This window comes from Triticum aestivum, chromosome 4D (assembly GCF_018294505.1).
Source record: "Triticum aestivum cultivar Chinese Spring chromosome 4D, IWGSC CS RefSeq v2.1, whole genome shotgun sequence".
In the NCBI taxonomy this organism is placed as follows: Eukaryota; Viridiplantae; Streptophyta; class Magnoliopsida; order Poales; family Poaceae; genus Triticum; species Triticum aestivum.
This window is the reverse complement of record NC_057805.1, coordinates 31,585,815-31,593,462: the sequence shown is the minus strand read 5'-3', so window position 1 is coordinate 31,593,462 and position 7,648 is coordinate 31,585,815.

Sequence of the window (7,648 nt, the reverse complement as noted above, 5' to 3'; positions counted from 1 at the left end):
GGAGTTGATACGTCTCCGTCGTATCTACTTTTCCAAAAACTTTTGCCCTTGTTTTGGACTCTAACTTGCATGATTTGAATGAAACTAACCCGGACTGACGCTGTTTTCAGCAGAATTGCCATGGTGTTATTTTTGTGCAGAAATAAAAGTTCCCGGAATGACCTGAAACTTCACGGAGAATTTTTTTGAATAAATAAAAAATACTGGCGAAAGAATCAACACCAGGGGGCCCACACCCTGTCCACGAGGGTGGGGGGCGCGCCCCCTACCTCGTGGGCCCCCTGGTGCTCCACCGACCTCAACTCCAACTCTATATATTCACGTTCGGGGAGAAAAAAAATCAGAGAGAAGGATTCATCGCGTTTTAAGATACGGAGCTGCCGCCAAGCCCTAATCTCTCCCGAGAGGGCTGATCTGGAGTCCGTTCGGGGCTCCAGAGAAGGGAATCCGTCGCCGTCGTCATCATCAACCATCCTCCATCACCAATTTCATGATGCTCAACGCCGTGCGTGAGTAATTCCATCGTAGGCTTGATGGACGGTGATGGGTTGGATGAGATTTATCATGTAATCTAGTTAGTTTTGTTAGGGTTTGATCCCTAGTATCCATTATGTTCTGAGATTGATGTTGCTATGACTTTGCTATGGTTAATGCTTGTCACTAGGGCCCGAGTGCCATGATTTCAGATCTGAACCTATTATGTTTTCACGAATATATGTGAGTTCTTGATCCTATCTTGCAAGTCAATAGTCACTTACTATGTGTTATGATCCGGCAACCCCGAAGTGACAATAATCGGGACCACTCCCGGTGATGACCGTAGTTTGAGGAGTTCATGTATTCACTAAGTGTTAATGCTTTGGTCCGGTACTCTATTAAAAGGAGGCCTTAATATCCCTTAGTTTCCAATAGGACCCCGCTGCCACGGGAGCGTAGGACAAAAGATGTCATGCAAGTTCTTTTCCATAAGCATGTATGACTATATTCGGAATATATGCCTACGTTACATTGATGAACTGGAGCTAGTTTTGTGTCACCATATGTTATAACTGTTGCATGAGGAATCGCATCCGACATAATTATCCATCACTGATCCATTGCCTACGAACTTTTCACATATTGATCTTTGCTTAGTTACTTTACCGTTGCCACTGTTACAATTACTACAAAACTGCTACTGTTACTTTTGCTACCGTTACCGTTACTTCCATACTACTTTGCTACTAAATACTTTCCTGCAGATATTAAGTTATCCAGGTGTGGTTGAATTGACAACTCAACTGCTAATACTTGAGAATATTCTTTGGCTCCCCTTGTGTCGAATCAATAAATTTGGGTTGAATACTCTACCCTCGAAAGCTGTTGCGATCCCCTATACTTGTGGGTTATCACACAACAGACAATCTCTTAGCCGTGTGCGGTGCCCCCCCTCCACAGTTACACACCTCGGTCATATCGACGTAGTGCTTAGGTGAAGCCCTGCGCCAGTAACTTCATCATCACCGTCCCCTCGCCGTCGTGCTGATGAAACTCTCCCTCGTCCTCAACTGGATCAAGAGCTCGAGGGACGTCATCGTGCTGAACGTGTGCTGAACACGGAGGTGCCGTACGTTCGGTACTTGGATCGGTTGGATCGTGAAGATGTTCGACTACATCAACCGCGTTACTAAACGCTTCCGCTTTCGGTCTACGAGGGTACGTGGACACACTCTCCCGTCTCGTTGCTATGCATCTCCTAGATAGATCTTGTGTGATCGTAGGAATTTTTTTGAAATACTACGTTCCCCAACAGTGGTATCAGAGCCAGGTCTATGCGTAGATGTTATATGCACCAGTAGAACACAATAAGTTGTGGGCGATAATAGTCATACTGCTTACCACCAACGTCTTACTTTGATTCGGCGGTATTGTTGGATAGAGCGGCCCGGACCGACATTACATGACCGCGTTCATGAGATTAGTTCTACCGACGTGCTTCGCACACAGGTGGCTAGCGGGTGTTAGTTTCTCCAACTTTAGTTGAATCGAGTTTGACTACGACCGGTCCTTGTTGAAGGTTAAAACAGCATACTTGACGAAAATCGTTGTGGTTTTGATGCGTAGGTAAGAATGGTTCTTGCTAGAAGCCCGTAGTAGCCACGTAAAACTTGCAACAACAAAGTAGAGGACGTCTTTGTTCATGAGACTGGTTCCGGTAACCCCTCGGTTCCCCGATAAATATCCGAAACGTCCCGAAACCTTTCCGGTGTCCGAATACCTTCGTCCAATATATCAATCTTTACCTCTAGTCCATTTCGAGACTCCTCGTCATGTCCGTGATCTCATCCGGGACTCCAAACAAACTTCGGTCATCAAATTACATAACTCATAATACAAATCGTCATCGAACGTTAAGCGTGCGGACCCTACGGGTTTGAGAACTATGTAGACATGACCGAGACACATCTCCGGTCAATAACCAATAGCGGAACCTGGATGCTCATATTGGCTCCTACATATTCTACGAAGATCTTTATCGGTCAAACCGCATAACAACATACGTTGTTCCCTTTGTCATCGGTATGTTACTTGCCCGAGATTCGATCATCGGTATCATCGTACCTAGTTCAATCTCGTTACCGGCAAGACTCTTTACTCGTACCGTAATGCATCATCCCACAACTAACTCATTAGTCACATTGATTGCAAGGCTTATAGTGATGTGCATTACCGAGAGGGCCCAGAGATACCTCTTCGATACACGGAGTGACAAATCCTAATCTTGATCTATGCCAAGTCAACAAACACCTTCGGAGACACCTGTAGAGCATCTTTATAATCACCTAGTTATGTTGTGACGTTTGATAGCACACAAGGTGTTCCTCCGGTATTCGGGAGTTGCATAATCTCATAGTCAGAGGAACATGTATAAGTCATGAAGAAAGCAATAGCAATAAAACTTAACGATCATAATGCTAAGCTAACGGATGAGTCTTGTCCATCACATCATTCTCTAATGATGTGATCCCGTTCATCAAATGACAACACATGTCTATGGTTAGGAAACTTAACCATTTTTTATTAACAAGCTAGTCAAGTAGAGGCATACTAGGGACACTCTCTTTTGTCTATGTATTCACACATGTACTAAGTTTCCGGTTAATACAATTCTAGCATGAATAATAAACATTTATCATGATATAAGGAATAAAATAATAACTTTATTATTGCCTCTAGGGCATATTTCCTTCAGAAGGTAGCTGCGTGTGGGCGCAACAATGGCTCCTCATTACTGGGCGCGAATGTACGACGCGTCATGAGCGGGAGATGTAGTAGTAATTTATTCTGGTGGTGCCATGGCATGAGGATTGCGGCGGAGGGGCCGATGATCTGGTTAGCGATGGTGGACCGAGCCTCAAAATATGGCCAGTGTTGATCATTGGTTACCTCTCTCAGCACTGCTCAAGGTCTCCTTACTCGAAGACACGTGGATCTAGAGCACTCGACGTGGGAGGGAGGCAGCCAAAAGTGGATGCAATGCATGTTCGCCGGTGGCGAGTGATACGTCCATTTTGCGTCATTTTTTTCTACTGTTATTTATATTGTTTTAAAAGTTCTATTTCACTTTTAGGTGCCATTCTAATGCATTTTCTCTCTTAAATTGCAAGTTATCTCACAATAGGGAGATTGCCGGCAGCTGGAATTTTGTACCTGAAAAGAGCTACAACAGAGATACCTATTCCCTGGAGCTCCAAATGACCTGAAATTTTACGGATATTTATTTTGGAATATATAAAAAATACTGGAAGAAAAATCACCCGGAGGGAACCCACCAGTAAGTTACAAGCTCTGTTGGCGCACCCACCCCCTAGGGCGCGCCACTTGAGCTTGTGGGTCCAGCAGCAGGCCTCTGAGGCCCATCTTCTCATATATGAAGCCATTTGCCTTAGAGAAAACAAATAAGGATAAGACTTTTGGGGCGAAGCGTTGCCGTCCCGAGGCGGAACCTGGGCAAGAGCACTTTTACTCTCAGGCGGAGCGATTCCACCGGGGATACTTCCCTTCGGGAGGGGGAATCGAAGTCATCGTCATCACCAACGTTTCTCTCATCGTGGAAGGACTCATCTCCATCAACATCTTCACCAGCACCATCTCAATTCCAAACCCTAGTTCATCTCTTGTATTCGGTCTTTATCTAAAATCTTAAATAAGTACTCGTGGGTTGCTTGTAGTGTTGATTACATCTTGTAGTTTATGCTAGTTGGTTTAATTGGTGGAAGATCAAATGTTCAGACTATTAATCATATATTATTCTCCGTTGATCATGAACATGAATATGATTTGTGAGTAGTTCCGACTATTTTTTAGGACACGCGAGAAGTCTTGTTATAAGTAATCATGTGAAATTGATCTCCGTTTGATATTTTGATGATGTGTTATGTTGTTCTTCCTCTAGTGGTGTCATATGAACATCGACTACATGACACATTATCATGCTTGGGCCTAGGGGAAGACATTGTGGAATTAGTAAGTAGATGATGGTTTGCGAGAGTGACAGAAGCTTAAACCCAATGCATTATTTCATAAGGGGCTGATTTGGATACATATGTTTCATGCTATGGTTAGATTTATCTTAATTTTCTTTCGTGGTTGTGGATTCTTGCGGGATGGAGTAATCATAAGTAGGTTGTTTGTTCAACTAAGAACAACACCCTAGCACCGGTCCACCCCAATTTATCAAAGTGGTGAACGCGAGCTGATGAATCATGACGAACATGACTAGACGAAATTCTCATGTGTCCTCGAGAACGCATTGCTCACTATAAGTACTTGTGACCTGTCCTTTGCAATAGAAGGATTGTGTCACCTTACTGCATCTAGTTACTTTGGTTACTTGTTACTTATTATCAATTGTCTTGCTATCAAACTATCAGTTACTACTACTTTACAACACTTACAGAGAATAGTTTACAACACTATATGCGCTCAGCCCGAAAACCTCAAATCCAGTCTTTGGATTGGACGACGGCAACATCATCCATGGTGTTACCTCCTTAGGGGCGTCGTCCTTTTATAGATCCGACAAAATACAACTTATTGTTCATCTTTATTTATTCCCATGGTGATGGGCGTTCAGTAGAAGGCTTGGGCAACTTGACATAGCTCACTTCTGGTTCTCTGTTTATTCCCATGTGTATTCGTGTGTGTGTCATGTGCTACATCTAGCCGTTATTGTCCTGTACTTGTATGGAATTAATAAGCCAACGAGCCGATTTGGCGATACCAAGACACGTCAATAAATCCCTTGAAATAAGCGATTATCCTTCGCCTTCCACGTCTATTGTTTGCCAAACCGATCTCGCCTCACTGCGCACATCACATACATGCAACCCCATGCACATGAATTGCGATTAACTGTATTGGTAGACAAAGCGACAAAGGGAGGGGATCTAGGGAAACCCGTTAGCTTTCATCCAACAATCTCGGAATAATAAACGCTCTTTCAGTGCCTTCCAACCAATTAATCCCAGATAAAAGAAGTATCTAGTTACTCAATTTTAAACAAAACAGTGCAACACAGGTGTCTGTGGGGTCGCAGACGTCGTGGGGCCAGAGGGTTGGCGAGCACACGTGTTCGGGGGTGTGTGGGACTCGATGGTTGACATGGATTTAGTGTGGGTGGTGATATGATGCTTCGGGTGAATACCTTGCACTCGCTTTGTCGGCACCGATGATGATGTCACTTTAGGGTGCCGCCTTCCTTCTTCGAGGCGTTGTCGTGAAGCTTGTCATCTTGTACACACTATGTGTGATCCAGACGAAAGCCTCAGTCCAGTCTTTGTATTGGACGTCGCCATCGATATCGCTACCTCCTTGGGGTGTTGAATTCCTTTCGTTCTATCCAACGGTACTTCTTATGACTCATATTGGTTTTTTGTCGTGATGATGGGCGTGAAGAAGACTTATGCAACTTGGCACAACTCTGGCTTGGATAGACCGATACTTCTCTCTCCGTTTTCCATGTTCTTTCTTGTGTGCGTGTCGTGTGCCATGTCTAGTAGTCGTTTTCTTGTACTTCCTTCTCCATAATTAATAGGCCAACGATGATTTAACGAAACCAATATACATCAATAAGTTCCTTGAAATAAGCGCTTATCCTTTTCCTTCCACGTCTATTAACTCCCAAACAGATCTCGCGTTCTCACGTGCACGTCTCACGTGCATGCAATACCCACACGCATGACTTGCAATTAATTGTATCAGTGGACAAAGTAACAAGGGAGGGGGTTGAGGGAAACTCGTTAGCTTTCTTCCAACAACCTTGGAATAATAGACACTCTTCTGCTACCTTCCAACCTATTAATCTCGGTTGAAGGAAGTATCTACTTACTCGGTCTTGATAAAAATGGCTCATCGTGGGTGTATGTGGGGCCGCCGACATCCTGGTATCAAAGGGTTGGCAAGGTCACATGCTCGGATGTCTGTGGGAATCGACGATCGACGTGAGTTTGGCAAGGTCGCATGCGATACTTCAGGGCAAACCCTTGTGCTAGCTTTCTCGGCACCGACGATGACGCCATTTTAGGGTGCCACCTTCCTTCTTCGTGGCATTATCGTGAAGCTTCTCGTCTTGTACACACTATTTGTGCTCCGGGTGAAAGGCTCGGAATGGACGTCGTCAGGATGTTGTTATCTCGTTGGAGTGTTATCTTGGATTCCTTTCGGCCTACCCAACAACACTTCTTCTGACTTGTCTTGGTTTGTTGTCGTGATGATGGGTGTGAAGTACAAGACTTGTGTTGCTTGGCACAACTCGCTTCCGATTCCCTGTCTGTTTTTCATGTTCTTTCTTGTGTGCGTGTCGTGTGCCACGTCTGGTAGTTGTTATGTTGTACTTCCTCATCCGGGATCAATAGGCCGACGAGCCGATTGGCCGATACTAAGTCACATCACAAAATCCCATGCTTATCCCTTGAATTCCACGTCAATGAACTCTCAAATCGACCCACCTCACATGCATCTCTCGCATGCACGCAACCCTAGACACACATCTCAAAATTAATCGCATTGGTAGACGAAACGACAATGGGTGGGAAGGGGATAGGGCGTCGAGGGAAAACCGCTAGCTTTCGATCAACGACCTTGAAAAAATGGACGCACTTCACTTGCCCACTCACCTATTGATCCCGTACGAAGGAAGTGTCCGGTTACTTGATTTAGTTAGAATTATTCAGGCAGGGCTAATGACCACCATAGTTGCATAATAATAATAATAATAATACTAGAACGATGCACAACACATGTAATACTTCCTCCGGTTGGGTAATATATAATTCGGGCCTGGGTATTTATGTCTTCAGTTTGACTAAAAAAAACATTTGCAATATGTCATAGGAAATTTATGCCTAGAAATTTCCATACGACGACGAATCTAAAGAAATGTTTTACGCCACAAAACACACATTTCACTAGCCAAACTGAGGACGTAATAAAAAAAATCAAAAATCTCGCCCGACTTATAATAAACCCAATCAATCAAAGAGAGCATCATATTACTACGACGCTTAATGTCGACCAGCTAATGCCCGGGTCTACCCAATAATCATCCTAACAAATCCAGTCCCAATAATCCTCAAAAAAAAAAAAAACCAGTCCCAATACGGGAGGG